The sequence below is a fragment of the Arachis stenosperma genome, chromosome 2 (genome assembly GCF_014773155.1).
Source record: "Arachis stenosperma cultivar V10309 chromosome 2, arast.V10309.gnm1.PFL2, whole genome shotgun sequence".
In the NCBI taxonomy this organism is placed as follows: Eukaryota; Viridiplantae; Streptophyta; class Magnoliopsida; order Fabales; family Fabaceae; genus Arachis; species Arachis stenosperma.
In genome coordinates this window covers 10,284,336-10,294,883 of record NC_080378.1, presented here as the reverse complement: position 1 = coordinate 10,294,883, position 10,548 = coordinate 10,284,336, and positions in this window count along the sequence as shown.

The following is a 10,548-nucleotide window of genomic DNA, read 5'->3' as shown; positions in this document are numbered from 1 at the left end:
TTTAACTGAAATCATAGACACGATAGCATGCATATTTTATATTTCAATAAAATTCAATTACCTCAATAATGACTGCCATCACCAAAAATAAAATCAATAACACTTTGAATGGTATAAAATTTGTAGTAATGTCTTCTTTGATTATTTCATAAAGTGTCTTGCAATATAAAGAATCCAACTTTACAAAAAGAGAATTGTCTCTACTTATCAATGCAGTTACAACAAAAACCCTGAAATTTATATTTATTGAATTGTTGTATGTATTATGTTTCAAAAAAAGATAAATATAAAATTTCTCAAAATATTTAAATTTATTTTTTGAGAAATTAGTTTATGAATTAGACAATATCTTATTAATTTTTAAGATATTTATTTTTAGCTTCCCATTATCTTTTGAGCCTAAAAAAATTGCCGTAAAGTATGAGATATTTAAGTAGGTGCCTTCTATGGTACCTATTGTTTTATTGTACCTATGGTGACTACAAAGAAGTTTTCCAATTAATTGTGGACATCTGGTCACTTTTTTTTTTTTTTTAAACGTATCACTAAAAATGTTGCTTAAAGAGAAAGTGTTACCCTTAATCGTAAACTTGGCTCTGATACCAAATTTTAAACTTTGAATAAAAATAATTTGTAAATTCTATAGTATTGACCATTTCTACTACTTTGATGTATATTTATAACTTTTTAATCTTGTTTTAGTTTATAATATTCTTTTTTGCATGGATTACTGTATATAAAATCTTTTATCTGTTTGTCTTTTTCTTTAATATAATTTCTCAAATCCTCAATTACTTCTTTTATTTCTACACTTTCTCTTATTTCTAAATATCTGTTTAATTTTTCAATTTCATTCTCCATTTTTTCTTTCAGCAGCTTTAATTCTTTTAAGTCGTAATATGGTTTTCCAGGCATTTATAAATTTTTTAAGTTTAATTCCAACTTGTTTATAGTTATTCTTATTTCTATCCTTTTTATTATAAGATCTTCAATTTCAATCTGAAGATTATTTAATTCCCTTTTATACTCCTTTATTTTACTTTTTAATTTTCTCGTCCTATTTCTTCTTATTTTATTTTCTGGTTTTTCAATCTTTTTATGCTTCATTATTTAAGATTTCTGCAAACTTTATCATCGATTCATCACTATTTTCTAGAGATTCTATTAATTTTTCTAGCTCTTCAACTTCTCTTTTTAACTTGTCATAAATTATTTTTAGGGCTTCAAATGCTCTTTGATTTATTTCAGAAAACTGTAAATAATTCAAACGATTTTCTCTTTCAAAGAGCTCTTGTTTTTTGTCTTGATAAGTTACATATATTTCTTCTTTATTTATTGTCATAGTTTAGTGTTTAGGGTCTCATTTAATTTTTCGACCTTTTTTGTTAGTTCTTTTATTTCAGAACTTTCTTCTTTAATTTTTAACTTAGATAAACTTAAAGGGCTATTAATTTTAGATTCTCTTATTTGAAAATTCGATGAAACTAATTTTCCTGATGGTTCTTTTAGTAATAGAAATGGGTTTTCAATAGCTTTATATTTTGGTATTTCTGTTTTTACAATTTTCTGAAATAATTCATCAACATAAATCCTTTCTCTGTTTTTAAATATTATACTATGATGGCTGTTTGTTAAAGCATAATTTATTGCATATGTAATTGAAAAAGGTTCATCGTCTTGTTCCATTAGATTCTTTCTATGAAATTTATAAGCCAAACTTATAGATCTTCCAAGGTTTTCAGTTGATAAAGGTATAGCATATCCAAGATGGGCATTGAATTTAACATTTACGTTTGCCAAGTTTCCATGAACAATTCCAATGATTTGATCTATTGGGTCATCAGTAATTCTTTTATCACAGATTGCTAAGCTTATTGGTGAATTAATTCCTTTCATATATGTAGATTTGATTAAGACTTGTATAGTACTAATATGAATCCATCCAATTTTAGATCTTTTTTGTTGATCCTTAATTTTCTCAATCTGTTTACTCAATTCTTCATCATTTATCAGAGCTATTTCAAGTTCTCCATTGGCAGATTTTATCTTTATAGGGGTTTCAAGTTGAATTTTTCCATAGTATATTATATTTTTTCTATTAAAAACTTCTTTTAAAAGATTTTGTTTATTGAAATTTTCATTTGATTTGAGATTTAATTCTGTTTTTAGAACAGCCTGTTTTTCATTATCTAATAAAGCAGTTAATCTATAATAATCAGATTCTTCTGTTAATTCTAGGCTTTCTAAATAATTCATAACTAAGAAATTAGGATAAAGGCGTACCTTTCTGGAGAAAAACTTCCTTTATTTAGTATATTTTACATAAGATGTTTTTATCTCCAGAGGGGAGATTGTAGATACTAACTCCAGAGGGGAGTTTAGAATTGGTTTTTCCTAAAGGAATTCTTCTTCAAACTATAGAATCGCCTCGGCAGCTTCCTCCTTGCTCTCCTAGCATATGAGTACTCGTAGCCTCCTGCTTTCTATGGTTTGATGCCTTCTACAATTGCCTAAGCAACCTATTTATAATGGTTGGGTCTGATGGACAATTCCCATCCTTACCCTTCTTATGACGTCATTGCTTACGTCATTGATTATTATCTTGCACCAGCTACATTGTTGGTGCTCTATGACCTAAGCGCTTACGTCACTATGCAATAATGTTGAGAGATGCTTCAGATGTGCTGTCCTCCTCTTTCATTATGTGACCTTCAGATGCGTTGTCTTCTTCCTTTATCATGTGGGTTGATTCTGTTTTATTATTGCTTTCTTCAGATGACTCTGAGACACATAGCTGGCACTTGTGGTCTTCTCTGTCTTTTATCAAATAGCAGAAATTCCTCTTTATCCCTTTGGAGAGCTTTTCTAAGAGTCCAGATAAGTTGTAGAATGCTGATTCAAATTTCACTAAGAGTCTCATCTCTCTTTCTTCAATTTCATTCCTTTTACTGGACACAAGCAAAGTATTTCTGCTTTTATAATTGATTCTTGTGTGAGATTCCCTTGTTATCTTTTGAGTTCTTTCGAAGACCCTTGCTAGTGTGCTGGCTAGTCTTCCTTCATGACTGTAGATTGTTAAATCTTGAACTTGATCAATTGGTTGAAAATTTTCTGGGAAGACGGACATGAAGATTACTTGATGTGCTGGAACCAAGCATTCTTCTTCTTCATTAAAAATAGGTTGACTATTCGTAAATTTTAGGGATATATCCCTTGGATTTACGTTGTCAATCATATTTTTAAATCTCTTTACTGCATCAATGAATCCTGCAGGAAACTCACTAATAATTTTCAAATCATTAAAAATTAAAATTGTATCAATTAATCCATACTGGAAAAACTGATTGGTGTCAGATGGGGAAGCATCTGGAAATATAACCAGCTTTGTTAGCTGTTCTTTGGCAATAGGATAATATCCCAAGATTGCCCTTTTTTCTTCAGTCCAATTCAGTACTATGTTAAGGGTTTCTCTGAGATTTGATCTACAGACCCTTTTCTTTTCCTTGATTTCAGCCCTTGTAGGAATGTTTCTTATTATTCCTGTTCTCTGGATTTGAATTGGAGCTTTATCTGCTCTTTTTAGGGTTTGCTCTGGATGAAGAGCTTCATATTCCCTGAAAGATTCCTTTGCTTCTTCCAGTGTTAAAAATCCTCCTTTATGAATTATCCTTGATTGATGTGTAAATGGTGCTGCTTTTTCCCAGGCATCATATATTCCTTTCATGGGGCCATTATAAATTACATAATATTTTTTATCTTGGGTGGATTTTTTGATAATTTCGGCAATTGTTTTATTTTCTAAAATTTTTTCTTCACCTGATTTGTCCACCACGCTTAGCTGGCTGAACTCTGATGGTTTTGGTTGTTGTGTTGATTTCATTGCTTCGATGGCCTTCTTGAGGGATTGGATCTGTGTCCTTATTTGCTTACAATGCTTGCATTTTTCGAGTTCTTGTTCGTATTTCTGGATTTCTTGATCTAATGCGTTGTAGACGAACTCCATTCTCTTGTTAATGTATCAATCGTCCATGATTATAATCAACTTTTAAATTATATCGTATGAACCCTGTTAGGTAACTTGAATCTGTCCTTAATGTAAAATCTCTGGGTAGTAAATCAATTTTCTATTTCTTAAGAGATTTAATTGCTGCTAGAGTTTCCTTTTCATGAGTGGTATATCTCTGTTCTGTTGGAGTAAAAGTCCCTGAAATATACCTGCAAAGTAATTTCTTTGGGGAATATTTAGAATCTAGTGATTCTTTTTCTTGTTCCAAACTTTTTATAGCTTTCTTAGCTTTTAGACATCCTGACCAGGTTATGTCTGAAGCATCTGTTTCTACTATTAAGTAGTCATTTTCTTCTGGAATATAAAGTTCTGGAAGTTTTTCACAAAGTTCTTTAATTCTTTGAATTTGCATACTATCTTTTTCATCCCATTTCCATTCTTTTTTAGTACTTATTTTTGGAAATAAGCTTTTAGTGTATTCTGTTATATTCTTTAAAAATCCTTGATCAGAAATATAATTTATACACCCTAAAAATCTTTGTAATTGTTTTCTATCTTCTATTTTATTAGGAAATAAATTTACCTTTTCTAGAATATTTGGTTGAAGTTTTAGCTTACCTTGAGTAGATAGAATTAATCCAAGAAACTCTATTTCTTGTTTTGCTATTCTTGCTTTCTTTTTGCTAAGAACTAATCCTTTCTGTTTACATCTTTCTAAAACTATTAATAATTTTTGAAGATGATCTTCTTTATCCTGTTTTGTAAAAATTAATATATCATCAATGTATACTAAAACAAATTCATTTAATTCTTTTAGATTTTCTTCCATAAATCTTTGATAAATACCTGGGGCTTGCTTTAATCCGAATGGTAATACATTCCATTCATAAAGCAACACACTTGTTGATTCTTTTGTTGGGCAAGTAAAAGCAGTTAATTTCTTTGTTTCTTCGTCTAAACGAAGTTGCCAATATCCTGATTTTGCATCAAGAGATGAAAACCAAGTTGCTCCCTTGATTTTTTCTAAAATAGAATCTTTTCTTGGAAGTTTATGAGCATCACCAATAGTTGCTTCATTCATTTTCTTATAGTTTATTACCATTCTTCGTTTTCCCCTTTTAATTTCATTATTGTTTTCAACGTAAAAAGCTGGAGCCGCATGAGGACTTTTACTTAATCTTATAATTCCTTTTTCCAAAAGATCTTTACATTCTAATGAGAACTCTTCTCTATCTCTTGCGGAATAAGGAATTTTATTTGGAACATTTATCTCTTTTGTGGGATCTTTTAATTTAATGCTTACTAATTCGTTATTTGTATTTTTAATATCTAAAGGATTTTCAGCACAAATTTCATCCAAAAGTTCTTCTATCTTTATTTCAAGATTATTTTTTGGAATATTTATCTGAAAGTATAAATTTAAATAACATGTTTCTAATATAGAAAATATTTTAAATTTTAAGATCTTATCTATAGTAGTAGTTGGTATTTTTATACGTTTTGATTTTTGATTTATTGAAGAATCGTGTGGGGCTTTTAGAACTATATATGTTAATTCTTGAATGAATGGATGATATAGCTTTAAAAAGTTATTTCCTATGATAAAATCCATTCCAGAATCTAACATATATAGATGGAACAATGAACCTATAATTTTGAATAAAAATTTCAACCATCTCTGCTTTTTGGTCAATTTTATGTATTGATTTGTCAGCTATTCTAACTCTTAATGGTTTCTTTAATTTTTTCCAATCAAGTTTTATATTTGAACTAGCAAAGCATTGTGTTGCCCCAGAATCTATGAAAGCATTTATAAACTTTTCTGTTATTTTTATAGTAATAAATGTAGCATTATTACTCAGTCTCTGAGTCTGTTTCCGAGACATATTCAAAAATATAGTCTAAGTTATCATCAGATTCTTCTAATGGTTCCATGAAACAAGACTTAGCAATTTCTATTTGTTTAGTAAGATCCTTTTTATCCTTCTTTTTCGGGCATTCATTTGCGTAGTGTCCTTCTTCTTGGCAATACCAACATTTACAATTTTCTTTTTTATTCGGGCAATAGTTATTTCTTTGTCTTTTGTTTTTATTATTATTTTCTTTCTAAAATATCTCTTTTTTCTCCAGTTTGGATAGTATTTTCTTTTTCTAAATTGATATTTTCTTTTTCTTTGAAGATTTTTATTAAGACCATATTTTTGAGGTATCTCTTCATTATCCTGACAGCAAATTCTGATTATATTTGCAAATCTTTTTTGAGTTGCTTCTTGCATACAACGTTCTTTTATTTCCTCTTTTATTGCAGAGGTTGCTCCACCAAAATTATTTTCAATTGTTCCTCTATTTATTTCTCTTATAAATCTTCCCATTATAAATTCATTAGCAGGATATGGAAGTTTTGTTATGTACATACTAAGATAATGATTTTTATCTTCTTCTTTTAATTTGTAATAATGTATTCTATATTCACATATATAAGATTCCACATTACATAAATCATATATCTGGATATTAGCTAAATGGTTTTTTGCTTCTTGATATTCTTTATTATAGACTTCTTGTCTATGATCTATAATATTTTTTCTAAAAAATTCTTTATATAGAATCATCATTATATATAATATCTTATCATAAGCTGTTGTTTTTGTTTCTAATTCTTCTATTATTTGGTTTTCTATTGATGTCATATAATCTCTTATAGTTCCTTTAGTATGAAACCCTATGTAATTCCAAATGTCTCTTCCAGATAATTTACTAAGTTTTGGATTAGTAAAGGCTTCTAATAAGAAGGAATTTAACTAGTTTTCGAAAATTTCTTTTTCGTTCTTTTTGCAGTCTAAATCGAGCATTCTTTCTCCTTCCATTTCCTGGATTTTAGAAACGTATTTTGATGGTATTTTTGTATATTTTGAATCTTTATTTATAAACCCTTTTTTAAAAGCATAATTATCAAAACCTGTTTCCCATTTAAATTGAGATTGATTATCCTTAGATGTTCCAACTTCATTTTTTACTTGTATTGGAATTGCTGGTTCTTCGTCACTTGAATAATCTAGAATGTGTTCTTCATTTTCTATATTTTCAGAATTTACTAATTCCTCTTCTATTTGAAATTCCTGTTCCATAATATTATTTTCTTGAGCCATTTTTAATTGTTTAAAAAGCATTGTAACTTCTTCTAATTTTTCTTCAATATTTATAATTTTAGTGGTGGTTTTACTTTTAAATCTGTTATGTTAATTATGTTTTGAAATTTTTTTTCCTTGGGATTCTCTTTTTCCTTATTTCTTTGAAATTTTATGGATATTAATATTTCTTCAAGCATATCTACTATAAAATTTAATTGTGGGTTAAAAGTATGATATAGATGTGGGGAATCATTTCCATGATAACATTTTTTAGAAATTCTGTGTGAAAAATAAGTTTTTTTCAGGTTTTTGAAGTCCTTCAATAAAACTTATAGTAAAATAAAGATTTTGAGAAAAATCATTTTGTATTGATTTTAAGAATTCGGTGTCATTACAGTTAACATTAGTTAAAATCATTAATTTTTGATCTATTAATTTTGATAACTTAATTATTTCTTCTCTTAAATCTTCTAATTTACTTTTTTCCATTAGGTGACGCTTTTCTTTGTGAAGAGCTACACTTTTAAGTTAAAAGTGTGGCTCTAGCCACCACTAATTACCATAGACATAGCCACCAGAGACTTGGCTATTTAAGTATTGGGTAAGTTGGGTCAATTCTCAATTACATTAATTATGTGATATAATAAAATATGGTGATAATGAATCATTTAAATTAGACTTGTTTTAATTTCAAGGTACGTGACATTAAATAAATCTTATTAGTTATTTGTCCACTGAAATTTTGGGGTTTGAAAACCATATTAAATATAATTAAATAAATAAAAAGAATTAAAAAATATTTTTTTTATAATTTAATAAGAAATTGGTTATCCACTAAGATCTATCATCGTAACGTAATAAGAAGGTCACTTATGTCATATATATTAGAGATGGAAGATTTTCAAACATTAAATAATATTTAAAGATGAAATAAAAATAGGCAGAGAATGATATAATAATTATAAATGGTTAGTTACCTTGAAAGAGATGGATTTGACGACGATATTATCAGCCATGGATTGGAACGTGGGACTCTGAGCGGTTGTATTATGGTCACCCCATTCAACCCACGTTTTCTTCTTTCCTGTTCCCTTCAATATTATGTATGGTTTATCACTTGGAATCGTCACTTTCTTCCTGTAATACCAAATTTCTTAAGTCAAATTAAATAAAAGAGTTACATGCCACAACTCAAAATAATAGTAAATAAAATTCGGTCTAAAAATATTACTATTTACATAAAAATATTCTGTGAAAATAACGGTGAATTAAGTAGAAATTCGGTCTTAAAATATTACTATTTACATAAAAATATTATGTGAAAATAACAGTGAATTAAGTAGAAATTCAGAGACAGTTAATTATATTTGAATTTTCACTTATAGTTGTTATTTTCACGTAAAACATTTGAAGTGAATAATTATCTAAAAAAAGTTACTATTTCTTTGCAGAGCAAAAGAATATTGAATTTATTACCTGTAAATACCAGCCTTGACATTGATTGAAATTCAATACTTATTGTTGGAAGAGACAGAATCAATGACAGATTGAATTGTAGAGAAATTGTTATGTTCGAAAGAATCGACAACAATTTTGCTGAATGAAAGGATTTTGTCTCTAACAGTTCGATAATACTGAGCATTAACAACTCCTGAATTTAGCAGCACAAACACACAACTCCACTAATGAAAAAGAAATAGCAACCTCGTCAATTAATTCAACACCTGTGTTAATAGTCGGGATCAAATTCAAGTTTTTTGTATATAGATATAAGAAGCAGAAAAAGTAACATTACACGCAAGAGAAAGAGGTGACAACAATATATTTGGCAGTGAAATTAAGAAATAATGAAGTGATGATTGTGTATTTATGGACATAACTTTCTCTGTGTGGATTTTGGAGAAAAATTTTTATTTTTCAATTTAACATGTAAGTTTTTTGTATTAAAAACAATTTTATTCTGATTGTATGAGATTTTATAGGAGGTTTAATAAAAAGAATGATACAACACAACTTAGACCAAAATGTATGAGAGAGAGAACCGTGTCAAAGGAGAGAAGAGGGGGATTGAGCAGAGATAGAGGCTGGCGAGCGGCGGCAGTAGCGAAAAGGAGGCCGACGAGAGGCGACGGCAGCAAAGGTTGAGGAGAGTTCTTGTGAGTGTGAGAGTATAATTGGGGAGGGGGAGGACATCAAATTAAAAAGGAGAAAAAGAAGGGAAAGGATCTCAGGTTGGAGAAGCAGAAGAGGAAGGTGAAGTAAAAAGGACATCAGGTTGGGGAAGCATAAGGAGAAGAGGAAGGATTGGAGAAGAGAAAGGGGACGGGTTGGGGATGGAGAAGGAGAAGGGAAAGGTTGGAAAGGGAAAAGGGGTTGGGGATGGGGATAGGAAGGGAACATATTGGAAATTGGGAGGGGAGCTAGGGTTCTACGCTACGCTTCTTTCTTTTTTCTTTCTTTTTTCTTTTTTGAATTGGGGTGTTCTATGTTTCTTTTTTTTTCTGTTTAAAACGACGTCGTTTCAAGGTTCTGATGAACGAAAAATGCTTGAGGGACTACTAAGCCTCGAAGTGCAACTTCGAGGATAAATTTGAATAATTATTAAGTTCAGGAATTATTTTGAGACTCGAGTACAACTTCAAAGACTATTTTAAGACTTAACTCTAATATTTATTATATAATCTGTATTCCAAGTCATCATCTAAGGGACCAGTGATGGACAAAAATTAGCTAAAAGACTACTATAAATTTCGGAGTGTAATTTTGAGGATGAAATTGAGTAATTATTTTAGAGACCGCTTTGAGCTTCAAGTGTAATTTTAGAAACCATTTTAAGGCTTAACTCCTATTTTTATCCTGAAAAAATAATCGAATTAGTCCTTCCGTCATATTAGTTGCTGATGTGTTTAATGCTAGTTGACGTGTAATTTTAACTAACAACATAGTACACCCCAAATAATATAGATTTGTTAGATAAATAATACGACATATTTAAATTTTTTTGTTAACTAAGTCTAACCAAATTAATTTAACATAACAAAAGAAATTATAGCTAAAATTATTATAAATTTTATTATTTAATTTAGTTAGATTTAATTTATAAAAATACTTTAATGCATAACATTATTTATATTTGGCTCCAAAATAAACCCTCACTTTTTCATGTTTAGAAGGAATATTCAAATGTTACTTTCCTTTACCAACTCTCGTAACCATCTCTAAAACTTCTTGTCTACTCTCTTCTCTCTAAGTTCTGTCCTAAGACTTTTATCCAAGCTCTAAACCCCCTGATCAGTATATCATTGTTTTGCAACGATAATATTTGTAGAAGAGTTGGCGCTACTAATTAAAGTGCAGAGTTGAAGTGAAAAGAATTATCATGAGTTTATATGATTGACAAACATGTAGAAG